Source organism: Peromyscus californicus, unplaced genomic scaffold (assembly GCF_007827085.1).
Source record: "Peromyscus californicus insignis strain IS unplaced genomic scaffold, ASM782708v3 Scaffold_9__1_contigs__length_137607984, whole genome shotgun sequence".
In the NCBI taxonomy this organism is placed as follows: Eukaryota; Metazoa; Chordata; class Mammalia; order Rodentia; family Cricetidae; genus Peromyscus; species Peromyscus californicus.
In genome coordinates this window covers 33,641,479-33,668,915 of record NW_026294617.1, presented here as the reverse complement: position 1 = coordinate 33,668,915, position 27,437 = coordinate 33,641,479, and the positions used below count along the sequence as shown (strand labels likewise).

The following is a 27,437-nucleotide window of genomic DNA, read 5'->3' as shown; positions in this document are numbered from 1 at the left end:
GCTGTCCTATGTGACAGCTGAGCACCTACTGTCCCCCAGAAAGCCACAGATATGGGAGCCTGGGGCAACTATCTGGGTAATGGGAATGTCGCTGTCATTTCAATTGCTATATAGGCTGTTTGGATTATTCCTCCAGCTACAACTTATCCTTCTCAGATCTCTGATGATATTGATGGCTAACTGTAGCTTTAACTGCAGCAAGAACGCCAGCTCCTCCCACAAGGCTACAGCTGCCTTCTCTTCCTATGTAAAAGGCAGGCCTTGGACCTCAAAGGAGCAGTAGAGAAAGATGGTTTAGGTTTCAAAGTAACTTTTAAATATTCCTTTGTTGAAAAGAACTTGCTTTACAATGATTGCTCTTAGCCAACCATCTTTGTCACACAGTAAATGATTGGATAAAAAAAAGTTTAAAGTATATTTAAGTTCTGAGGATCTAAGCAAGTGTTCAAAGGCATATAAATACAAGTTGTAAAGGTCTGAGGATATGAAAGCTGAAGTAAGTTGCGAGAGTCAAAAAAGTGTTTTAAGATATGTAAATGCTAGTTGTAAAGGTCTAAGAAAGTGATTTGAGGTATATTTTTAAAAATAAAAAATGTGTCGGGTGGTGGTGGCGCACGCCTTTAATCCCAGCACTTGGGAGGCAGAGCCAGGCGGATCTCTGTGAGTTCGAGGCCAGCCTGGGCTACCAAGTGAGTTCCAGGAAAGGCGCAAAGCTACACAGAGAAACCCTGTCTCAAAAAACCAAAAAAAAAGAAAAATGTTTCAGATTTCTTCCCCTCTTTATGCTATTGTTATGTTAAGACTTCAAAAGTTCAGAATTTTAACAATCAATGGAGTTTTAATAAGCTATTAATCTAGCCTGATTAAAGTACTACTACTATTATAGTCACAAGCTCAAAATTTTAAATTTCCTCTGGTTGTCTTCTAAGTCCTTTGGATATCTTCTAAATATAGACTTTAAAGTGCTTCATATTGTGCTAAAAACATCTGCCCAATCTATATACACTCATTCTTCCAGACAGAGGAATGAGTGTTCATGCTTTTAATCCCAAATCATTCTTGAGTTCCCAAGCTTTTACTATGATTCAAAGGCATGAGTGTTTTCTACAATGTAGATTTCAGTATAGACTGCAAACAGTGGTAACGCTAACATATCTAAAACTTTTATCTCTTTTTGTAAACTTAAAACAAATTCTTGTAAGCTTCAGGAAATCGACTTGAATCCTCCTCTCATAGGTCAAACAGACTCCAGATAAGTACTCATGTCAACCAACAGCCTAAGTTTTCCTGCCTACTGCCTGTTCCTGAGGGTGGGATCTCTCTCCCCTGGTCTTGGGACTCCTACACACCATCTACCAAGACCATGGGCCTAAAAGTTTCCAGTGTACATCCCAGATAAAATTTCCCCTAAACTCCTTAACTTTACCTTCTCTCCCTAGTCTATCTGTCCCAATAGACTTCAAATCAATGGCAGACTGCTCCAGCAACTCACCAGCCCCACGTTTTCCCTCAAAATCTGCATCCTGAACCGCTTCAAATCGGCTAGTCCCAAGTGGTCCAGCCTCACAGACAGTTCCAATGCTGCTTGCACTTCCCTAACCCTAGATGGTCCTGTAGAGCTTGGACAGCTAGTGAAACAGCCTGCTCTTCCTGGACTTGGCCAGCATTCCAGCTTTCCCCAATGATTCCCCCAAGTCAGCAGGATGAAGTCATAGAAGATTATGCAGCCTCTTATCATTTATTTATTATGAACAAAAAGTTAGGTCTGGGGTGTTAGGTCTCAAACCTGGAACAAATGGCTGAGGTGCCTATTTAACATATCAAAGCAGACACTGGCCACCAGGTTCTCCCAGCATCCCTCAGTTCCTACCTGTTTCAGGGTTGTCCTGACTGGCATACCTGCCCCCCACCCTGAACTCTCCAGCCCAGGAATTGGGCTGCCCTTCCCTCCAGCTGCCCTTCCCTGTATAATCCAGGCATTTTGGCTATGCCAGTCTCTGGCCAGGCTGCCCCTCATGGTTGGCAGTTCCTCTCTCCTCTCCCCTCACTCCCCTCCTGACTTAGTCCAGCTCAGACTGGTCATGTTCAATTCTCCCAGATGTCCCTGCCTCTGGCTATACTCTCCTTCTATCTACAGTAAACTTTCTCCTTCACCATACCCAGGAGAAGTCATGTCCTTCCCTTTTTTTAGTCAATTTTTTATGCCCTCAGAATTATTGAACTTAAAGAACAGTTATGAAATAAATCAAAAGCAATTTTTTAAAACCAGAATCTTCTGAATACATATACTTTAAACAGCATCTTACATATCCCAGCATGGAGGAGAGAAAAAACACTTTTTCCCACAAGGGTAAGTGGTTACCAAACAGGAAAAGGTGAAAAACCTAATATATAGATGGCATTCAACATTCTATTAAAAGGAAACTGTCTCCAGTTATCCAATCGATGCATGCACACTGAGTAGTTAGCAGCTGTCTGGCCTTATAAAATTCTGAAAGACTATAGTAAGAGATCAAACAGATATGTCACCTGCTTTGAGGAAACCTGTGCCTCATAGTATGTGGGGGGCAGTAACAAGAAATTTAACAGGACCCCAATGAACCCCATTGCTATGTAACAGTGGAAAGGCTAACCAGACTGTCATGTAGAAAAAGGTTGAGCCCCCAAAAGGACCACAGCTCAGGCATGGCAAGCAGGTCAAACTAAGGTTCCAGAGCTAGGAATAACCCTGGCAGAAACACCTAGGGATATGTGAACGGGCACTGTGAAGACCATCCTCACGTTCATCTTATCAATCTTGGATTTCAACGTGTTCTAGCTGAGTGTCACTCCCAAGGACGTGAACCAAAAGCCAAACACGTCATAACTATGTAGAAAGGTAAATGCAAAGAGTAGCATTTGTGATGGCCCAGATGTTGTAGATACACTTAACATGTGCAGGAATAGGCTTAGTTCATTTTTTTTGTTTTTGTTTTTTTTTTCTTTTTATTTTATGTGTATGATTGTTTTGCCTGCAATGTGTGTCTGTTCAACACAAGCATGCAATGCCATCAGAGTCCCCTGGAGTTATGGATGATTATGAGCCACCATGTGTGTTCTGGGAATTGAACCCAGATCCTGTGAAAGAGCAACCAGTGTTCTGAACTACTGAACTATCCTTCTCGTCCCCAACAAGATCAGTGCTTGAGGGAATAGATGAGAAACTTCCAAAGAACCACAACAGTGCATGCAAATCCTCGCTAGATCTTAGTATGTACTGGGCACTCCGCCAATTCTTTACATAGATCATCCCGTGTTACTCCACACGTGGCAGAAGTGTTTAAGTACCACACAGATGCAGAGACGCACACTGTTAGATGCAAGTGTTTCCCTGCAGCCACACAAATGCCAAGATGGAGCTGGACTGGAACCAAGGTAGTGTGGCCCCAGACCCTGGGGACTTCACCCTGCTCTCTGCTGCTCTTCAGTGTTAAAAAGACACTGCTGCTGTCACGGAGAGTACTTCACACGGTGTGATTCCCATCTGGTCACTTCAGTGTCGCTTCAAACCGCCAAGCTTTCTGCATGGTAGATAAAAGAACGGACATATGTTCTGATGATTCTCCATTCATATGTTCTCCAAAGGTCCTTCCAGGCTTCAAGTCACCGCCATTAATAGAGAAACTCAAATAAGCTGGATGAGGTGGCACAGGGCACCTTAAGCCCAGCAGTCAGGAAGCAGAAGCAAGTGGATCTCTGTAAGTTCAAGGCCTGCCTGGTCTACACGGCAAGTTCTAAGCCGGCCAGGAATATGCAGTGAGACCTCATTTCAAAAAGGGTGGAGAGAAAAGCACAAATCTATACAACAGCAAACATACATTCTAGAGATTTAAGACACAACAGTTATTAACTCCTTGGGTAACTGAATGACACTAATTTATCTGTGTTAGTTTTCATCACTGTGGTAAAAATACCTGGTGCAAACAACCTATAGGAATGAAATGTTTGTTTTGACTCTTGGGTCCAGCTGCTCTGGGACATCTAGAGAAGGTACAGTACCATGGAGATGCATGGCAGAGGAACCGTCTCACCTAGGGCATCCAGGAGGCAGAGAGATGGAAAGTGAGACTTAAGGTCCGATACGCACTCCAAAGGCACACACACACACACACACCTCCCATGAGGCCCAACCTCCTAAAAGCTCTATCTCATCCAAGCTGTGCCACAGGCTGGGACCAAGCCTTTGACAGGAAGCGTTTGAGGGACATTCAAGATTCTCCATCTAACATATCTCAGATGTTCTTCCCCTTACGCCATCTAGTGCATGCAGCAATCGTATAAAGGGAGGAAGTACTTGTGGTTGGGCATACAAAACAGTTAACTTGGGATAAGCTGTCTTCAAAGCAAAGATGAAAGATCAACAGAATAAGTCTAACCATTGTTCTCCTCAGAGGAATCTAAGAAGTGCGGAGAGAGAACATTCTATGAGTAACAAGTATAAAAAGGTCCGGGCTCACATCTCCCGGCACTGTTCCAGGGGCTCTGGCCCTTCTCTATTAGCTTCTCGGGCTCCGAGGCACTGAGTCTGACAAGGCAACAAATACCCTGTTCTTCAAGAGGGCTGAGGTTTGAGGTTCTAGTCTCAGAGAATTGTCCACTGAATACCTACAGCAACACCCACAAACACAGTAGCCGAGCACTTCAAGAACCTCAGGGAAAACGACTTCGGGGACATTGTCCTACTTTGTTTCTCTGTTGCTGTGATAAAACACTGATGAAAAGCAACTTTGAGAGGGAAGGGTTTGTTTGGCTTACAGGTCACAATTGTAGCACAAATCCTAGATGGTCTTATAATAAAAACCCAGAGCCAGATATTGGGGTAAATGCTGAAAGATCAGAGAGACAAAGGAACAAGTCACAGCCACTTCTCACGTCTCCAACTCCTCAGCCAATCCTGTCTCCATGAATGCTCAGACTGAATGCCTCTGAGTCCTCAGCCAAGGGTCTCTAGTTCCTGTCTCCTCAAACCTTTTATGCCTTTCTCCACCCAGCCATTTCACTTCCTATCTCAACCTTCCTAGTGATGGGATTAATGGCGAGTGTGCTTCCCAAATACTGGGGTTATGGGGTTAAAGGTGTGCCACTACTGCCTGGTTCTGTTTCTCTCCTAGACTGGATCAATCTCATGTAGCCCAGTGTAGCCTTGAACTCACAAAGATCCAGATGGATCTCCGCCTCCCAAGTGCTAGGACTAAAGGTGTGTGCCACAACTGCCTGACCTCTGTGTTTAATCTAGTGGCTGGCTCTGTCCTCTGACCCTCAGGCAAGCTTTATTGGAGTACAACAAAATATCACCACATACAATCCATCATCAAGCAAGCAAAGCCAAGGTAGAAACTCAAGACAGGGACCTGAGGGCAGGAACTAAAGCAGAGGCCGTGGAGGAGTGTGCTTACTGGCTTGTTCTCAATGGCTTTCTTAGAGTGCTTTCTTACAGCATGCAGAACCACCTGCCTAGGGTTACTGCTGTATCTCCAAAGATGATGAAAATTTCATAATCTAAACACCCATCTTGTCTCTCTCCACACCCAAGCCAATAATGTACAGTGATTCTGCTTAGGCTTCAAGCCCATTCCTGGTTGCTGACAATGCTCAGAACTAGAGATGTGTCTACAGAGGAGTTACTGACTCCTGTTCAAACATTCCAGATTTAAACAAATAAGAAGAACTAATAGCACCCCTAAATAAGATGTTTAAAAGTATTTCATCTAGAGAGATTGCTCAGTGGTTAAGAGCACTTGCTTCATAATTATGATGACCTGAGACTGGATCCCAGCACCCACCTAACAAACCCAACTAGTCTCCTGTGCCTGTACCCCAGCACTGCAGAGTGTGATGGAGTCAGGAGTGTTGCTGGGGTTTGATGGCTAACAAACTAGCTGAGTAAATCGAGCCTCAAGTTCAGGGACAGAACTTGCCTCAAAGGAATAAGCTGGGGAAGGATAGAGGAGGAGGAGATGCACGTTGTCCGCCTCTCTGGCTTACACACACACACACACACACACACACACACACACACACACACACACACAGAGAGAGAGAGAGAGAGAGAGAGAGAGAGAGAGAGAGAGAGAGAGAGAGAGATTCATTTTCAGCCTCAATTAAATAATAATGAGCTAGGTAATTGTGAAATTAGAACTGGTACCTGAGTACAATCATAAACTTCAGTATCCTTGTTAAGCAAAAATATAGCACTATGAAACCCAACAAAGCTCCTGAGGACTTGTTCTTCTCCTTCTACCACGAGCATTTCATTATGGACAGGGCTCTGGTTTGTATCTGTCCTAATGCGCAAAGGGAGTCCGTTCCCTTGGGCTCGAGCTCAGCAGAGTCTCGGTCACCGCCATATCAAGAGCGAAAGGAATGAAAGCGTTCTCCTTCTGACCGGGATGGGCCACGAGCCCTCGTCATTGTCGTTTCTGTTTGGGTAAATTCTGTTCCTGAAATAGTGGGAAATTGTTTGATAGGAGGAAAAAAAAGTGCCTAACACAAGGTGATGAATGAAAAGCTTTAAAAACTCAAACATTGTATTAAGAGAGTGTCAGTTAATTAAAATTTTCAAATAGTTGATTTCAAGTTTTTGCATTTTGGCTTATTTTTCAAAAGACACTTCAGACACTCTGGTCACAGAGCCATTTTCCCCCGACAGGAAAAACAGCCTTGTTTTTCTCACACCTCTCTCCTTTGTTCTCCTCGGAGGGATTTCTCTTTCTTCAGAATTGAAAGAAAGCAACAAACACAACTCTGAAGGAAATAATGCTCTACACATTCAAAGCTTTGTTTCCAAATTACAGCCTTAGTGTTTGATTTAACTGATTCAATGAAATGAGAAAAGGCCATGGTCTTTAAAAAATATCTGTAATGAAACTGAAAAGAAAAGGAAAGCATTAGCAGATTTGCCTCAGGACGCACAGGTAGATGCTGCGTGAATCATGAGGAATGGGAAGTAAGGTACCTATTGCAGTAGCCAATGCACAGAGTTATACAGTTCATTAACAAATCAATACCCTGCTGAGCTCAGCGTAAGTAAGTAGCTAACAGTTTGGGGAAGACATTTTGGTGGACTTCCGATGCACACAGATCTTGTTCAATGAAAGCTTGACTGCTTTAGTTCTGGGCTAGAGACAGCCTTGAGCTGTCAGCTCCTCCAGGCATTGCATCAGCTGTGTGGAGCCATCCCCACAGTGACTGGTTCCCACCACAGCTTCAAGTCCAGTTATCATGTTCTGAGTCATGGGATCCTGGTGGGTTGGTTACATTGTAATCAGCTCCACGGCTGAGCAAATTGCTTCTGCCACTCTGCTCCCTGTCTCCCCTTCCCTCACATGTACACATCAGAGGCACCCCCCCCCCCCCAAGCAACACCTCACTCTAGCCTCCTGCTCAGTCCCTCACCAAGAACTCCTCCTGAAAGCGCCATCCTGGTGATATAAGAATCAGGAAATCATGTGGACATTTTTAAAAGTTGACATAACATTTTGCAATTTATATAATTTTCTGTTACCAGAAAACAGGTTTGGGGAAAACTTAAACATTTACAGTAGTTAGTCTTGCTATGGATTTTAATGTTTGAATACTGATATTCCTGAAACTTGAAATGATGAACTGATAGAATCACGCCAGCAGTGTAGAGAGTGGGGAGAAAGGTCAACATTGGAAGGGTTGTCAGTCCTTAAAAGACTCGGAGTAAGCCCTTATCAAGCCAAGTAAATACCAATGTCAGAATAATTGAAATGTGATAACAATGAATAACTTAGCTAAAAGAAAAAAATCTTTCCTTAATTTATTCTAATTTTAAAATATTTACTGGTCTTTCTGTTTTAATATTTTTACAACAAATCTTTTAGATATCATATCTGAGTATGAGGAAATAACAAAAAACTTATTTGTGATAAAGTTCCTAAGATTTCTTTGTAACTGATTTATATGCTATAAAAATACTACCATAATAATTTCCTACATTCCCCCACAATGCAGACATACCACTCCAGGAAAAGTGACGTTATCTCAAGGCGGCAGCAAAGACACAGTACACACCACCCAGATTACACCTTGCTCCAGTCAGAGTTCAAATAGGATCCCATTAGAAGTCCATAGTAACAAACATTAAGAACCATCTCTTCATAAGGTTGGCAGACTCCCTTCGTCAGTGAGAATGAGAAGGAATCTGGGGAGAACCAGCAATAGGCTGGAGATCACAGGCTATTGAACCGGGAGGGAGACAGACATACAGAGGGAAAAGAGACTCCAGTCCCACTGTTCAGCACAGCCCTCAACAGTGTAGCGACAACCAACACATGACTATGAGGAATGACCCGAGGCTGGGAGTGGAACTGTCTAAGAATATTTGAAGGAGCAGTATTCAGCACTCACACAGGGTCGGGGATGGTGTGTGCGCCTTCTTATAAGGGTGGAAAACCCCAATAATCCATTGGGTTGAAGGCAAAGTACAAAGAAGACGCTGGTGTGGTAGTGGCATGTAGTTAGCCCTTGCCCCCGCCGATAAGTCAAATCAAATCATCAAATCAAGACCCAGCGAGATCGAGTTTGCCCTTTGTAATTTAAGTACATCGCAGAACAAAATTCAAAATTACTTACAAGGACATAAAAATGTGGAGCATCCAACAAAATAAAATTTACCATGATTATCATTTCATCAAAAGCAGAAATAACAAAAAGATAACAAAATTGTTACAGCTTTATCCAAGACAGTGGAAAGCACAATCATAGAAGGGTTCAGAAAGGATGGAACTGAAATCCTGGGAACGGAAAATACACATGTGAGAAGCAACATAAATAGGATGTGATTCGTGTGGGAGATGGGCACTTACCTAAATCCAGAGTAACAATTTATGCCAATCAGAGAGCAGGAGAGGTCGCTCAGCATTTAGGTCACACACTGTCTTCCAGGGAACCCAAGTCCATACCTACCACCCACATTAAGTGACTCATAACTACCTGCAACTCCAGCTCCAGGGGGTCCAATGCCTCTGACCTCCATGGGCACCAAACACACACACACACACACACACACACACACACACACACACACACACACACACGTTGTGTGCACAACACAAATCAGCATAGACAATAAAAAACCACCAGTGAGCTAGGGGACACATCCAATCACACAAATATATTTTTAATTAAAGTCTCTAAAAGGAAGAGGAAGAAAGCTAGAAATAACTTTTAAAAAGAAATGTTTTGTCTCATTTTGATAGCTTTTTTTTGTTAGGTTTTTTTTATTTTTTTGGGGGGGGGGTTGAGACAGGGTTTCTCTGTGTAGCTTTGCGCCTTTCCTGGAACTCACTCTGTAGCCCAGGCGGGCCTCGAACTCACAGAGATCCGCCTGCCTCTGCCTCCCGACTGCTGGGATTAAAGGCGTGTGCCACCACCACCTGGCTTTTTGTTAGGTTTATTCTATGACGATTTCACATGTGTTTATAATGCATTCTGATTCCACTTTTCCTACCCTCTTGTGTCCTTCCCTGACAGAAATTCTTTAATTTTTTCCTTAATATTTATAGTCTATGTGTATGGATATTTTGTCTGCATGTATGTCTGTGTACCACATGCATGGAGTGCCCGTGGAGGCCTGAAGAGGGCATTAGATCTGAGGGTACATTCCCTCACAGTGGGGAGACGTGACAGAGTTCGTGGTGAAGGGAGGTCAGGTGAGCAAACAGCTGGGCCTCCTCACATCTCAATGAATCAAGGAGCTGAGAGCTAGCAATCATTAGGTCCTTTCCTTTCAACGTAGTCTAGAATCCCAGCCCGTGGAGTGACACCAACCTCATTCAGGGTGGGTCTTCTCTCCTCAGTGAAGCCCTCCTGGAAACTTTCTCACCAACAGACGGAAGTGTGCCAACCAGGTGGCTCTAAATTCAATCAAATTAACGGTGAGGAGCAACCACTGAGGTGTGTGAGGGTGCTACCACACTCTCAGATGTTGCTAACCATCGAATCCTACCAATCACGATCTCCCATCCTCCCAAGGAAACATGCACTACAAAGCAGTTACATTTGATTCTAAATTATTCTATTTTTATTAGTGAGGTCTAAATGATGACTTTTCAGAGACACATTTTACCTTACATGGAATTTCTACAACCAGAAAATAAAATGCATCTTCCTGTGCTTTGATGTTTGTGTTTTCTTCTGCAACTCTGTTGGTGGGTTATGTCAGGGGAAACTCTGACGTCTGAATTGAATTGAATGAAATATAGGCTGTTTCTAGAAGAAGTCCATCAATTATTTAATCCTGCTTCATCATTACTGTCAGGTACCTGGTACTACAATACATACGTGTGTGTGTGTGTGTGTGTGTGTGTGTGTGTGTGTGTAGTAAACATATATAGTACCTGGTACTACAAGGATGTGTGTACACATACATATTGTTGTGGATATCGTTCTGTATAAATAAAACACTGATTGGCCAGTGGCTAGGCAGGAAGTATAGGCAGGACAAGGAGAGAGGAGAATTCTGGGAAGTGGAAGGCTGAGTGGGAGAGACACTGCCAGCCGTCATGATGACAAACAGCATGTGAAGATGCCGGTAAGCCACGAGCCACGTGGCAGGGTATAGATTTGTAGAAATGAATTAATTTAAGCTGTAAGAACAGTTAGCAAGAAGCCTGGTACGGCCATACAGTTTGTAAACAATATAAGTCTCTGTGTTTACTTGGTCGGGTCTGAGCAGCTGTGGGACTGGCGGGTGAGAGAGATTTGGCCTGACTGTGGGCCAGGCAGGAAAACTCTAGCTACATACATACAGTAAATGTATACTGTAAAATGAAATACATATGTATAGTATGTATAATGTGTGTATATATGTGTACATGTATTATAATATATAATATATATTATATACATATAAGTTTATGACAAACCTGCATGTCAACAGAAGTAAATGTATCTCAGTGGCAAAATGCTTGCCTCACCTAGTGTATCCAGGGTTAACATTCAATCCCCAAAACTGAAGAATAGGGGGAAAGAAATAGAAAGAAAAAGAAGAAAAGCTGATATGGGTGGGGAAAGTGGTAAGTTGGATTTCACCAAAACTAATACATTTCCTAGGATCTTAAGATGAAAAATGGAAATTACATACTTTAAAATATTTCCCAGATGCATCTGGTAGATAACTAGTACATGGGATTTACGAAGAATTTAGAAAACAGACAACAGACAAAAGGAGACACTGAACTGAAGATGGAATCCAATATGGCAAGGAGGTATATAGAAAGGTGTTTAACATCAGTAGCCATTGGAGAAATGCAAATTAATACCACACTAAAGGACTACTGGTTGAGTATTTGAAATTAAAAATAATTTAAAATCCCCAAGGTTATGGTAAGAGGTGGAAATCCCAGATCCTTCAGGTGTGGATAGTGGGACTCTGAAGTAGAGTAACACTCAGAGAAATAGCACTTTATTAAGGACATAAACATGATGAGTCAATATTTACACACTGGGCAGGTAGCCCAGATAAACAAAGATATCCCACACACAGATGGTTACACCAACTTTATTGGTGACAGGAGAAAAAAAATAAAACCTGGAGGTAAGCCAATATCCTCCAGTGGGTGAGTGGTTAAAGCTGGTCTATCTGATCAATACTAGTCATAAGATAGACACCAACCTTTGATACCCACAATGCCCTAAGGTGAATCTCGCAAGCACTATGTTGAGGGAGGGAAACAAGCCTGAAAAGAACACATGTCATATGATTTTCTTCATAAGATAATCACTAACTGAAAAAAATACAAGCATGGATAACTGATTAGTTATTTCTCACTGTTGGGTGTGGTGCCGAAGCAAAATTTAAATAAGAAAGCAAACCTTAAAGGAATCAAGTTTAAAACGTCTGAAAATGAAAGGAGACAAAGATTTGATTATTGGTCCAACACAAAGTAAATGGTTTGAAAGCCACAGAAATCCATTCCTCGGGTTTCTTACTTGTCTATAACAGAGGCTGGGAGGAAGTTCTGAAGGCTGAGGAGAAAGTGTCTGCTAATTTAGTGCCTCATGAAGGCAGGCTTCCTAGATCATAGAAGGTGCCCCACCATCTCTTGGGAGGTGTGCTTGTCTCCCTCCAAATATACCAAGAAGCTGGTTGAGATGTCACCTCGAACCATTGCCAGAACCTAGATGAAACTTGGAAGTTCCCTGGAAGCTGTGCATATAGCCATGAGATTCGGGATGCTAAGAGGAGAGAAACTCAAGAGGAAAGTGAGATTCTTTGATGATTGTGGCTTCCAACTTGCCAGTGTTGTGCCACAGCTGTTATGGAAACTATGGCTTTCCCACACCATGGAATACTACTGAACAATAATCTGTTGGGGACCAGGATCATCCAAGGCTCTCTCAGAGTCCCTGAGGAAAGGACAAAGAGGATGCTCATACTGTGTCCTTGCCCAGGGGCAGACTTGGCAAGGTCCAGTCTGAGGTTGAGAACAGGTCTTCGAAGAAGCTAAATTTTCAACTCCTGGGAACCTGACATTTCCTCACTGAACAGACTAGAGTTACTAGTCCCAATGCCACTCTATGCTTGATCTGTGAAGCACCTGAGATACCCTGTGTTCTTTTTAGCATGATACCATTTGATTAGCTTAGTACTGACTTCATCCCATTGTCCCATTTTCCCCCTGAAAACGGCATATAAGATGCTGTAGTTCTTAATACACTTGTTTGCATGAGCCATCAGCTTGTGCAAGACCTCCTGATTCCAAACTTTCCTATCTTCTTTCCTTTGTTATCCCCAGTCCTCTCTTGCTTTCTCAGGAACCAGTCACTGAAGAATGACTTGCAAGTCCAGGTCAATCAACAATTGCTGCACTTGGATGAATCTCTGAGCTGACAGCCAGGATGTCCCTCTGGAAAGGAAGCCTGTATCTGTCCTGGAGTCGCCAAGGTTTATGCTGCTGACCATGCAATGAGCTCCTTTGTGTGGTGGCACCCATCGTTCCAAATGGTTAAGGCTCATTCTCAATCAAGACACCATGTTGTGGGCTGATGACAAGTTAAGAACATTATAGATGTGATCAACCAGAAATGAGTCTAAGACCTAACTCCAAACAGACCATCTAGAAGAGCTTCATTGAATTTGACATATACTAAATTGGAAGGAGCATGGGGGGTGGTATCCCTTAGTATACCCAGGCCTAGAATATTGAGACTCCCAACCAAACTCTAACTGCATTGACACTGAGCTGAGGCCATGAAGTGTAAACCCTAATTGCATCAGCTTTGAGCTGAGGCCATGCAGTGCAAAATGTAATCATGGTAAAGTGTGTTTTAGGAAGACAATATCCCCTTTACATAATATTATATCTCTTTGTCACAGATTGCAACTACACTTTATATTTAAAACCAATAACCAATGAACAAACATGTCAATGACAATCCACACTGCACACAGTATAAGCAGGATCGTATTAATTCATGTCACATTGAACATACACAGTACATAGATTAGTCATATGTTTTAATAATGATATTGTTGGTAGAAACAGGGTGGATGTCTGATAGGCAGGTTTGGAAAGTATCTTTTAATCTGCCTTTGATATAGTGTTTGGTCTATCTGTAGAAACACTTTCAAGAAATACATTGCATCAAGCCTTAACCAATGCACCACAAAGAGTAGTGATTCCTAGCACTTTCCCATGCTTTTGTATTTATTTCAAAGGAAGATTACTTGCAGTGTAACAGACCTCTAAAATCTTGACTAAGTAACAAAGAAATCTAATTACTACTGTCTTCATATTGCCTCTACATTTTGCTCATCCAGTGGCGTGCTTGCTTTCCATAAGAGCTATTACTTAGAACTTATTTGTGCTCCATTAATATGGCTGCACTCAGGACTTATTTAATCCAAAATAGGTACAAATGATTGTTAAGTTCTTAATGCCAAAGAGTTGGTGACTTTTTATATAGGGCATTACTTTCAGTGACAATTAAACCAACATGGCAGATTAATGATCCTAAATTATCAATGTTGTTGCAGTACTTATCTCTATGGGTTAAATTATGAACTATTACTTTATCATATGAATATATTTTTTTCTTTTAGATATTTTAACTTAATGTTTTGAAATAAGTATCAAAGTTTGTTAAAAAAAAAAAAAAGCAAACAACAACAGCAACACAAAATGATGCTTCTGACTATGCTGGGGTGATGGAATAACTTTTTTTCTGAAAACATTACAAAAAACAACATAACTAAAAGCAGAGTGAGTTTCTGACTTACCTGGGGCTTTCAGATCCAACAACTTAGATGGAGGAAAACCTCACAGCAGGAAGGACCTTCTACAAAAATGCCCCCACGTCTTGGTGAGACGCTAGATAAACAGGAGTAAGTGTGACGCTGGGTGGGTTTTGCTTAAAACGCTTATTTAAATTTTTAAGCTTTTCAGCAAAAGAAGGAAGACAGAAAACTACAAGAACTTAGGAGAGCGGTCAGTGATCAATTTGACAATGAGAAGAAGAGACCGAATTTATCATCCTAGCCTCTTCTAAGGGCCTCTGTGTTAAAGGCTTGGCCCCCCAGTCCCAAGTATTGTTGGCTGGAAGTAAAATCCTTAAGAGATGACACCTAATGAGGGGCCCGAAGTCACTGAGACCTTCCCTTGAAGGGCTGTGTGGGGACCCAGTCTCTTGTCGTTTCTCTTCTTGAACACGGGCATAGCAGTTGGACCTGCCGCACGTTCCCACTGTGGTGTTCCGGCACAGACCCAAATACCAGCACAATCAATAATGGATTGAAACCACTTTAAAACTGTGCCCCAATACAACTCTTCTTTCTGCATTTATCACCCCAGGTAGCCGCTAAAATAAGAGAAAGCTACTAACACAAATCTGCACTGAAGACCTGGCTTCACGAAACTATAGCAAAATTCTCAGGCAAACTGCGTTCCAGAAAATGGTCCAAACATGAGCCTCCAGCCACCCAAATTCATGCATTACAATGACTCACTTCACAGTAGGTCCATTACAGAAGATGAACCGTCCTCTCTGGAGGACGATGAACAAGCTTTGCAATTTTTCCAATACCCATTGTCTTAGCGGGAGTTTCTATCGCTGAGATGGAACACCATGACCAAAAGCAACTTGGGGAGGCAAGGGTTTGTTTCATCCTACAGCTCAGGGAAATAAGGACAGGAACTCAAGGCAGGAACGGAAGCAGAAGCCAAAGAAGAATGCTGCTTAGTGGATTGTTCCCATGACTTGCTCAACCTGGTTTCTTATAACATCTAGGATCACCAGCGCAGGGGTGGCACCACCTACAGTGATCTAGGCCTCCCACATCTATCATCAATGATGAAAATGCACATTGACTTGCTCACAAGCTAGGCTAGCAGGGGCATTTTCTCAAATGAGGTTCCTTCTTCCAAAATGACTTACAGTTTGTACCAAGTTGACCTATAACTAGCCAGCACAGTATGCCTGTGTTCCATGTGCATGCAGCACTCATGGAGGCCAGAAGAGGGCATTGGATCCCCTGGAATTGGAGTTACAGATGGCTGTGAGCCTCCAAATGGGTTCTGGGAACTGAACCCAAGTCCTCTACAAAAGCAGTAAGTGTTCTTAATCACCAAATCATCTCTCCAGCCCCCAACCATATCCATTAATCTTAAAATTAAAAAGAAAGAAACATTCTATGAAAATACACCTACATATCAGGTGAGGTTCAAGAATAGTCATAAGATAAGAGGAAGCTTATGAAGGCTGCAAAGTATGAGTAACCAAATGAAAACCTTGAAATTAAAACTCAGCAATGAACTGAGAGATGCACGGAATGAGTTTAACAGAAGGTGGAACAGAGTGTAAGGGAAACGTCCTTTGGGAAAACAGGGCTATAAAAACGCTCAGAGAAAGACACGAGCCGAAATGGTTAGGAAATACATTAAAAGAAGAATTAAAGGATATTAGCAGCATGTCATGGAGTACAAAAATTTGGACATGAACATTTTGTTACTTTAATGGAGAAATAAATGATGACACAAAATTATATATGAAGACATAATAGCCTTGAGTTTTCAAAAACCATTGAAATATATCAAATCACACTATATAATGTTCTATGAACTAAGTAGAAGAAATACAAGGCATCTTTTTATAACTAATAGAAATAAAATGCTAGTGGCTGGAGAGAGTGCTCAGCAGTTAAAGGGACAGGCTGTTCTTGCAAAGACCTGGATTCAGTTCCAACACCAGCATGATGCATTGCTCACAGCCCTTTGTAATTCCAGATGCAGGGGCATCCGATGCCCTCTTCTGGCCTCTGAGGGTACTACATGCATGTGGTGCACAGACATACATGCAGCAAACACTCATACACATAAAATCTTTTTAAAAACGAAATAAAATTAGGCTGGGTATGGTGGCCCAAGCCTTTAATTTCAGCACTTGGGAGGCAGAGGCAAGCAGTTCTCTGTGAGTTGGAGGCCAGCCTGGTCAATATGGTAAGTTCCAGAACAGTCAGAACTTTGTAGTGGGACTGTAGTGAGAAAACATGTAAAACAACTAAAGTAAAGATAAAAAGAGCTAAAAATAAATAATTCAAAATTACAGCTGCCTTCTCTTCAGAAATCACTGAATTAAGTATGAATTGAATTCCATAAAAGTGTGGAAAAGAAATGAGTTTCCAGTCCATGACTCTGTAACCAACTGAAATAATTTTTTAACGTGAGAGAAAATATTTTAAAAAGTCAATAATCAAAACCAGAAAGTTCATTGCCAGTGTATACTAAAAGATACACAAAAGAGAACTCTAAAACCCTCAGCAGGGCCAGACAAGGCAGGGAGGGATGATATCTGGAAGGAGTGCATACCAACCAAAAATAATAAAAGCAAAACAGGAAGCAGATACAGTAATAATTGTTTTTCTTTTAAATATTCATTTTATGTGTGTGTATAGGCCTGAGTGTGTCTGTGCACAGTATGCATGCAGGAACCTATAGAGGTCAGAAGAGGGCACCAGAGCCCCTGAGTTTGCAGTTACAGGCTAATGTGTGTGATGATATTTTATTTGTGCTGAAATGTGATATTTTATTTGTATGTTAATAATGTTTGTCTGTAGATCAGAGGTCATAGTCAGCCAAAAACAGAAGTCAGGCGGTGGTAAGCGCATTCCCTTAATCCGATCACATGGCAGGCAGCGTCTCTGTGTGGTCAAGCACACAGCCAAGCATGGTGACACACACCTTTAATCCCAGTACCAACCATAGAGACCTGGAGGTCTGTATAAACAGGCAGTGATGAGGAAGTCATGTGGCTGGGCCTTGAGCCAATGAGAAGGCAGAACAGGAAGACAATAAAAGCACAGGTTAGACAGGAAGAAGCTCTCTTGGGAAGCTATAGTAAGGTAGTAAGCTACGGCTAGTTGGTGGCTATTGCTCTGATCTCTATGGCTCATACCTCTGTATTTGGCTCTGTGTTTCTTATTTAATAAGACTGTTTAGAAATTTGTCTACAATTGGCGCGGGATTCTGACTTAAAGGCATTCATTCATAATCCCACAGATGGTAGCTTCACCCCAATGGCTCCTCAGCCAAGCACATACACCAAATGTCTGAACCTGCAGTTCCTCTCATATTGAGCAGGATTACCATGGCAAATGTGGGTGCTTGGAACTGAACCTGGATCCTTAGCAAGAGCAGCCAGTGCTCTAACCACTGAGCTATCTTTCTGGCACCAATAATTGTTTTTTTAAAAACTAGAACAAACCTGTCAAGCTCAGGCTTCTTCCACCATATAAAATACATTTGGATGCTCAACATAGAAAATGTATTTTTCAAAAGATGAACATGCTATTCTAATTTATGTTATCTATTCTGGAGTAATGGTGAAGAGATATATATTCTATATTGGTTAATCTTACATTTACACTTCAAATAATTACCAAACACTCAAAGTGTTGTTAAAGGTGTCAAGGAAATAACTTGAATGCATTTATTGTATATGTAGAAATTAAAATTTTAAACTTGTAAAAATAAAGTATCTCCTATGATCAATAACACCAATAGCAGCAATACGTCAACATTAGTAATCTGTCAGGATGACCTTACAACAATTTTCTAAGAGTTCATAAGCATAAAGCTTTGTCACATCACATATATGGAAAGGCCTGGCATGGTTGAGGCTGTAGAGAGTATGCAGTTATTCTGGTAGCTCTGTGTGCTGCTCTCAAAGTATCTGAATCCAAGGACCAGCTAGAAAACTGAAAATCCCCATCTACAGGCAGAGGGCACACAGAGCATATGCAACAGATGGTATCAAATGTTACAGATGAGTTAAGAGTACATGAAATCCTTTGGACAGCTCTGTCTCTGATTCAGTTGTCTACTTACTTCACTAGGGTTAAAATTATCCAACTAAATTCCACAAGTCTCAAGAGCACTGATATAAGGAAAAGATAGAATCTGCTTTACAAATAAAATTCATTAATCACTTTCAATATTTGACTCATAATCCTATCATATATATATATATATATATATATGATATATATGGTGGAAGGATCTTAGCTTGCCTCTAGATCTATATAAAAAAGTAACTCATACAGTGAAAAACTTCCTTTAAAGACAATGAAACAAACAAGTCCTGCTTTGGCTCTCTATATATCTATGTTACCCAACAATGGATCATTTCAAACACTCAGTTTTTTTTCTCAATGGGTTATACATTTTCTTTGCAGATATTCTTTGTTTTAATCAGAGACTAAGATGCCATCATTTGAAATGAGTCTTCTGTATTTCGTGAATAATTATGACCATTATGCTAAAAGGGAGCAACTTTCTCCATTTAATTGTACAAAATTTTCAACGATAGCAATGCAAACCCCGAAATGAAAGCGCTTGAGGATTTTATCCAGTTAGGGTTTGAGTTCTGGTTCAGTGTTTCACTGCAAAGTCCACGCAGAATGCAAGGCAGCTCTTACTTTTCAGGTTGAAGCTATTGATGTTTTCACACGGTGGAAAGATATTTATCATAAGTACCATTATAATGAAATATTTTTTCATTAAAGCGTCTTTTATTCATGAAAGGGCAAAATCATTTGCTGGCTCACTTTGTTCCAGGAACGTGCTGGAGTGCTAAATGAAAACGCAGCTCAGCTCTCCAAGCGCCAGCACGCTGCAAATCAAAACGTTAAGCTGTGAGGTTAAAATGAACCAGATAAACAAATAAACCCTTCCTCTCTGCCAACATTTCCATTTTGCATAGCACATACAAAGAGGTCTAGCTGTAAACGTTCCCTCTCCTTAATTTTAGAGGCCATAAGAGCCTTCCTTACAGGTGGCACTCTGATTGCTCTGCATAGATCACAGAAAAGAAAAATTCTGACAAGGAATAAGAGCAGGCTCCTACTCTTCATTACTTAAAAAAAATCCAATCACTATAGGCCTTTTAATTTTTTTATTAAATGTATTTATTCTGTGTGTTTATGTATATTTCTTAGTGCACACATCACAACACGTATGTAGAAGTCAGAGGACAGCTACTAGAGTCATGTGGGTCCCAGGGGGACAATTCAGGTCATTGGTGACAAGTGCCTTGATCTTCAGAGCCTGTCTCTCCAGCATTACTTCATATTTAATACATATACAAGTGTGCGTGTGCACACAATTACATAAATATATGATGTGTGTATGTGTGTATACATTTCTGTATATATTGGGTGATAGGTGAAATTCAATATGACTCAGATGTGCTTGTCCAACTACAGTGGCTGCAGAAGAGCGTCCAATGTGGAGCATTCAATGTGGTCTTTGGGGCATCATCTTTCCTTCTTTTCAGCACGAGCAACACTTTTGCCTAATAGGCTGCTCACCCTGGTGACAGTAAGGAACCCGCAACGAGTTCTCTACCCTGTGGCCCCTGTGCATACACTAAGCCTCCTGGCTCATCTTTCCATTGCAGTTTGAGAATTCACACTGGTCTGTGACCAGTTAATACAGACAAAGGCTTTAAAAGAAAGAGGCTGAGTGGAACAGCGAAAACACAGAAATCAATCCTTACATATTGATTTGACTCATTCAAAAAAAAAATGAATATTGAGCAGCCTAGCCCACTGATTCTGAAGGAACTAGCCTTTGATTTGTAGTTTCCAAAGTTCAACAACACACAGTAAAAAGACCAAATGGCAAACTCATACCGCCTACAATGGATCATCATGTTCTGTCAAATTTAGGACATGAACTTTCAACTAAATTTGCTAAATATAATCATGGATGGAAGCGATGGCTTCTTTCGGTTCAGCGTGCATTCCTGGGAACAGCTGTGTCTGGGCTCTCTCATTTCTGACTTCTCCTCTCATAGCACAGTGGACGGAAAACTTCAGGAATTCTAGCATAGCAGCATTTGAATCAAAGCAACTGACGATCGGCTGTAGGAATCCCGTGATGATGGGCCCTCCACAACAACTAGGTGACTGAATGCTATCTCTGTTGAATGGCAACTGGAAAATTATTTTTTAATGTAAAAAACTGTGTGGTATTCACCACACAGGTATATAAGGGGAATATTATTATAAGTTGGCTTCATTAAGTAAGTATGCGAAAAGTCATCTGTCACAAGTATGACATAATGAAAATATAAAAAATGAACTCTGCTCAACTGCAAAAGCACAATATATAGAAATCTAATTCTGTGGAAAATTCACATACTTTGAAATATCATTTTCACTTTTAAAGGTGTTTACTGTCTAGTTCCACAGACAGACAGGTCTTTACACACCTGCAAGGCACATCTAACAAGTTTTGCCTGTGTTTATACTTGAGACATCGGGACAAAACTTCTAGAGTCAATGATAAGGGCTCTGGGGGTAAAGAAGGCTTCAGTGATGGGAGGAAAGTCTTCCAGGAAACAAAAGTAAAAGTTATTCTAGACATAGGAATCTCTGCCCGAAAATTCAGGAACCCACGTGCAACTCATCTGCTTATTCAATTATCCATCTACAAGTAGGCAGTAAATATGTGTGTAGGTGGGTAGCATTTCAGAGTTAAGTGTCATATTAATATGATGTCCACTCAAAGATGTTCTCTTTCAGTGCAATGTCAATAGATTTTGTATATAATATTTCAAATGCATGTATCCACTTAAAAACACCATGTCATAGGTACTAAAATGTCTTACCAACTGTTAAGTATCTTCTGGGATGTCAAATACCAAGAGTCATGAAATAATTAGCTAAAATTTCAAAAACAAAATAAAGACAAAGTCATTTGTCTTAACACTTTATATAAGATCGATAAATGGAATATAAATCTAACATGTCTCGCCTTGACTGTTTTTCTACAAAGGAATGCTATCAATCACTAAAGACATGGTGGGGTTTGAATGAAAACTCATCTAAGAAGCTCTTCTCATTGCTTCTTAATGAAAAATGTGTAACCTAGAATTTTATTCATGTAAGTGAACTTCCTTCTCTGTGTGTATTACATATATATTCTAGAATACGACTGGAATCAGGGTGCCTGAGCAAGGTCCGTGGTTGGGCTGAGTGTGTGTATAACATGCACAAAGCCCCAGGGTCGAGGTGCAGCACAGACAGAACACAGAAAGGCAGCCTGTGTGAGCCGAGCAGCTCAGCTCCTGCTCTGCTTCAGGGATGCTGTTTCTAATTCTGTCCCGGTGAAAGGAACAGACATTTTATTCCCATGTTATAGTATTTGAAACCCTGGAAGAAATAAATAGTTGGAAAAATACGATTCATTTTTAGGAACTAAGTAAAAATGTAATTCTTATTTTTCAAGGGTGTTTTGCTGTTCTTTGTTTATTTCCTTTGGGTTATTTTCCTTATTTTATTTTGGTTGTTGTCTTGTTTTGCTTTTCACAAGCTATCCCTCTGTAGCCCAGGCTACTCTTGAACTCAGGATCCTTCTACCTCAGCCTCCAGTGTGCTTAGGTGACAGGTATACATAGGTTTTTGTTTTTGTTTTTCAACACACTGATTCACCATAGAGTTAAACTATGATGTTTGAGCAGTTCACCTTTTCCAAGTTGCTAAAAAGTGACCACACTTCAAATTCTAAGCCGAAGGGAAGGTAATGAGTGACTGGCCCAGGCTGGTGCCCAGAAATACTGGCTCCTCCCCTCTTTGTCTCTCCTGTCCTCTGTCTGAAATAAACACCCACTCTTCTAGTTACCGGCTCAAAGGAGTACTTAGGTTACCTTCTTCAACATACTTTGAAAAGATAAGAGCAGACTATGGGCAATATTTAATTAATATTTATAATTAATTTTACTGCAATTACTATTTCTCAAAGAGAATGCTTTGTGCTAGATAAAGGTATATTTTCATAATACTATCTAAATTAATTTTAAATTTATTACAGTTTGGAGCATAAGACTATGCCCAGGTGTATTATGTCATATCTTAGGAAGCCATCATTCTGTGACACTGTTGTGTTGTAGAGAAAACTAATGTTAGAAGGAATACTGTGTGACATTCTGCTACAATAATAGACGAAGTAGTTGGATTGCCATCCTTCCTACCCTACTTAAGCTGAACAGTCAGACACATCACAGGGATATTTAAAAGGTTTAAACACTCCATTGCTTTTACCAAATAGTTCATGAACTGAGATCATTTTAAGTTAACATACTGTCAATAGAAGTATCTTTCCCTTTTAGTTTTCTAGATGACTCTTCCTAAATGTCTGTCAATGTCCCTAGGTTATTTTGTGGTTGTCATGACTGTTGTAGGAAAGTTCTCCGCGATCAGGTCTGAATCTGTGTTCATTTAAAAAGCACAGCCGTGTTGTGTCTGTCTCTGACTTAAAAAGAATACCTCCACTCTCCTGAAATCCTAACGTTGTGCACGAGGAAGGGTGAGGAACAAAAACCTTAGGAAGGATAACACAAGTCACCACTGTAACGAGAGGAAGTAAATATCGAAGTGAGTGTTTACAGGGGAGGGGATGGACAGAACACAACCAGGGGTTTCACAGCTGCAGTTTTCCTAAGAGTCATTTTAATAAAAGCTCATGGTATTTGATGGGAATTAAATAAGTCACGGACACCAGTTTCTAGTTAGCTCAGGCAACACAATTTAGGACAAGATGTACGTTGGAATCTGAGCTCCTAACTGTCTGGCACTGATGATTTTAGAAGGAAATGTAACAGCCTGTTACTCCCCATTCACCCAGCTTGTTAAAAAAAAAAAAAAATCTAAGTGACATTTTCAAACGAAAGCATTCAGCGGTAGTTTATGGTCCTAATGACTACTCTGGTTCTCTCGTGTGTCCATCTTCATTTACAAAAGCTCTGATTTCTCAGAGCACTGTTATTTAAAAGTTTATTATTGAGCATATGCATGCCTATTTTTATCTTTGCCATAGTATATCCACTATGTCGAAATGGGACCTCATTTTAATCTTCGGTTGATAAATAGAATGTTAATTTATTGAATTGATACAAGTTATTCTGGAGATTAAACGTGAGGGAATGAAAATAGAGTACTTTCAAAAACATCGAGGTTTTATTTTAATTCAGAGAGGTAACAAGCAGACTCTTCCGGGGACTGTAGCTCTTCAGACACTGATCCGGTTTAAAATATAGTAAGTTGATAGTATTTGCCTGGATGTCCAGAAACATTTACTATTTTTGTATCATAAAAAAGTAATGATTGTACCAAAAATACAATGACTGTCTATAGTTTCTGCTTCTCACCTTCAGTTCGGGAACAGCGGTGTTTAAGGCTAATTACTTCAAGTAAAGTTTGAGTGCCATGCACTTCACTGCACCTATCTGTAGACACAGCCACTGAGAACTGAAAAAGAGTCCATTTGCCTTTTACATCCATTATAAACAGTAGCTTATATGCCTTGAGTTGCTGCTGGAAGCTTACTGTGCTCCGTCTTCTGGATGAGGGTGTTGGACCAGGTAGGTTTTTAGCTCTTTGGATGGATATGGCTCTCCGAGTTTGAAGTATGTGCACTAAATAAGAAAGCCCTTCAAAGGTTCACTGAACAGAAGGGGTAAGCAGACAGCTTCTGGATTGCCAATCTCCATAAAGTACGAACTGATTCAGACAGACTCTGTCCTGGGGAAAGCTATTTGGCCTGTTACTATTTTGATAATTAAAGTAGCCACTTTACACATTTCGCTCTTGGCCTTCTAGAAATAAATGCAACACAAGAATAAACAATATAAGATTGTAAGTCTAGTCCCTCTCTTTTCTTTGAGAATAGCTATAAAGAGGAAAATTGAAATGTACTTCATTTCTTAAGATCAGAGATTTGCACAAAGGCCATCCATGCTTGGCAGGTTTAGCTAAAGAGCTGTTTGCTTTCTGTCCAGTCTAAATAGATAGACTGCGAATAGAATGTGAATGTTCTTTTCAGATCTAACTGATAAACTTCTCAAAGTTCAGACTTGCAAACCTTTTCATCATACTACATCCACTCAGAGGAATACGAGGCAATTCGGATGTATCCCTCTCATCAACCTGTTAGTTTTCTAACTCTGCCTTTCTTGGCATAAGTCTATCCTTCCTCCAGCCTGTCAGTGTAGAGATTCTGATCAACATTCAGGCAGGGCAGAGCTGCGCACTACAGTCTTACTCAGTACCCTTCATTAGTCCAAGACAACCACAAATCCTTTGATAAATGCCCATTTACCTTGCCCTCTCAAGACTGATTGACCCCTGGTAAACAATCGCACTATTCGCAGAGATTGTAAAGAGCTCCATTCACATCAACCATGTCAAACCCAATTTTGATCCTAGTTCTGAATTTCGGACAGAATTACCCCTATGTCTTACTACTCTGTTTCTCTTAAATACTTGATGTTTCCTGGTTTACTGTCCAGAGGAACAGAAGTAGGCGTCACAAATATAACTTTAAATAGTAAATCGTAACACGGTTAACATAGCCACCAACTCCTACTCTCAGAGTCTGAGTCTTAAAAAAAAATAAATCCTCTGCTAAATCTTTTATTCTGCTTAAAGAATTTTAAAGAGCTTTGCGTTGTGATAACTACGATAGAAAAGTCAGCAATTCTATGAGTCTTGGTGATTTATTTTATTCTGTTTTACAAGTCTGTTCTAAATTTCATTTTAAAGGCACAGGGCAAGCTTCTCCCTGTTCCCACTCCCTTGGCTTGGTCGCTTACTCTGTAAGTAACTCGCTAGCATTTTATAGCAGCGGAATTTAACGGGTAGGGCTCTCCTGAGAAACCCTGTCTACGGGGACACGCCATGGTGGCTGGAGAACACTGGACACAGTGACGAGGTCGTCAGTCCCTCTGCCCAGCTCTCCCCAATCCGCCCCCCCACCCCCCGCCCTGGAGTCACAAAAGGCAGCTGAGTTCGCAGCTGGAAACAACAAGTTGCGCCATGGACCCAAGCTACCCACTCAGGTAGCAAGCAGGGTCCCTGGCTCAGATGGAATCTCGGTAGCCAGGTGAAGTTGGAACCACCAAACCTGGTCCAACCACATGCGTAAAAGTGCTTTTGCTGCCTGACACAGAAAGAAAATGACGCAGAGGGGAATGGACCCACAGAACAGCGATCGCTGTACTCCCTTCGTGCCCTCAGCCTCGGTGCCTGCTGGAGAGCCGTAGGGCTCACAGTGTGTGCCTAAGGACCGTGTCATTTCCATCCTCTCCTAAAGCTTGGGAGGCTGAACATAACCACCTAGCTCCCAGCACCGCGGGTGTAGAGGCTGATCCTTTGGTGTAGAGGCTGATCCTTTGTTTACCATGTAAGTCACACCAGGGGTTCGCTCCTCGCCCTCACCCCTGCCTTACAATGCGATGCAGAGAGAGCCTGGGAGCACCCCCCAAAACTCCCCCTCAACCGGTCATCCGAAAGAAAGCTTCGCAAAAACCTTTCCCCAAACCTTAAAAAGCAACCAAGCTGCTGCACCCTGGTGACTCGTAACCCCTAAGGGATGCCCGCCTCCCAAGAGGGAGCCTGCTTCCTAGGAGGCTCGGGAAACTTAACCAGTATCCCAGTTGCGAGGCCAGCGTCTGGAGCGCGGAGGCTGCACCCTCTCTTACCTGCAAAGTTGCAATCCGGTGGCTGAAGTGACTGCGGTGGGCTCAGTTGGCGCGCGGCACCAGTGCTGCGCCCCGTGCTAGCGCAGCCGGTCAGTTCCGATGGGGTTTCCGTAGTCGCTGCCGAGTTTTGGAGCATTCCAAGGGGAAAAAAACCCGCACGAAGCCGGAGCCCACGCAGCTGGCACGGAACTGGGCGGAGTGAGGATGCTGGAGAGCCAGAGCAGGGGCGCGGGGGAGGGGCGGCCCGAGAGGGGGCGGGGTGCCCAAGACTACAGCCTCACCCGCCCAGCTCTGATGCTCTCCCCCTACACTACCCCCTGGCAAAGTTGTGTTCCCAAGGTGGCCACAGAGAAGCCTGGAGGACCGCCCCCACCCACCCTGGGTCGGCCCGACAGCCGCGGATGCGCATCCCACGCACCTCTCCAAGAGCGGGTGGATAGGACCCACATACACAGCAACGCGCCACCCGGGGAGCATCGCTACAGGTCACCGAGTGGGCAGGGTGACTCGCCACACTCTGTCGCTGTCACACAGCTAAGTCGGTGGCCAAGACCGACCCCTAGGTCTAGAATGCCTGGCAGACACATATCTGGCTTTGGTGGGGCCAAGCAGGGTTGCAGAACTTCACTTAGCAAAAGGACCCAACACTTGAAAGCCCTGTTCCCACCATAGTAAGCGAACACCCATGCCGCAGGTCAACCGATGGGACGAATTCTCTATCCCCCAGCCCCCCAGCCCAGCCCCTGCAACTCCGTTTGCTGCCCTGGGCTCCTGGCACCCCCTCTCCTGTCCTCAAGGTGTCACACTTCCCTTGCTAGTAAGTGCAGGGACGTGGCTTGCCACTACTGTCAACAATCCAGACAGTGGCAATAAATAAATGATAAGCCACAGGGTCCTATCCACTCCTACCCAGCTCTCTCTAAACAGATGGTACAGGAAACCAGCAAGTTTTCCATATACTTAATCCCAAATCACGTAGCAGCCTGGGAGCTGGAGGTCCTGGTGACTGCTTGTGAGTATGCTGGTGTGCAGGTCCCTGGACTCAGCATGTCTAACACTTACCTGGAGATTTCAAGATGCAGTTTATCTCCGGGTCAGTCTGTGTAGTAGTCACACACAAAAATAAGATCAAAGTACAGCGGTGGGAAATTACTCGTAGCTTGCCGCACTCAGGACCCTTGAGTGGTCATGACCTCAAGACTCAGGGAAAAACTTGACAGTGCATTTGCCGACCAATCGCAGCCTCCTGCCAGCCCTCTGCTGCTTCTGGGTTTCTTTCTTTTAGAAGCACACTTTGTGAGCTCCTCCCGTGCCTGTGGCATCCCAGCAGCAAGCAATTCCTTTAAATTTCTCCAGTGTTCCGTGTTTCTGAAGTTCAGATGAGTCGAGGGTTT

General features: G+C 42.1%; 1 protein-coding gene across 3 annotated transcripts in view; it reads right to left on the bottom strand.

The window, feature by feature from the left end:
* The window catches only part of Trpc4 (transient receptor potential cation channel subfamily C member 4), a 178,327-nt gene extending 151,133 nt beyond the window's left edge, over nt 1-27,194 (bottom strand). The window contains exon 1 of one of the 3 annotated variants that reach the window (XM_052731055.1): nt 27,106-27,194. The gene's annotated coding sequence lies outside the window, so the exon portion shown is untranslated. Of the gene's footprint in view, nt 1-26,043; nt 26,227-27,105 lie in introns of those variants that run through there. The other 2 variants (XM_052731056.1, XM_052731054.1) reach the window with 2 other exon arrangements.
* Between the last annotated feature and the right edge of the window lie 243 nt (nt 27,195-27,437).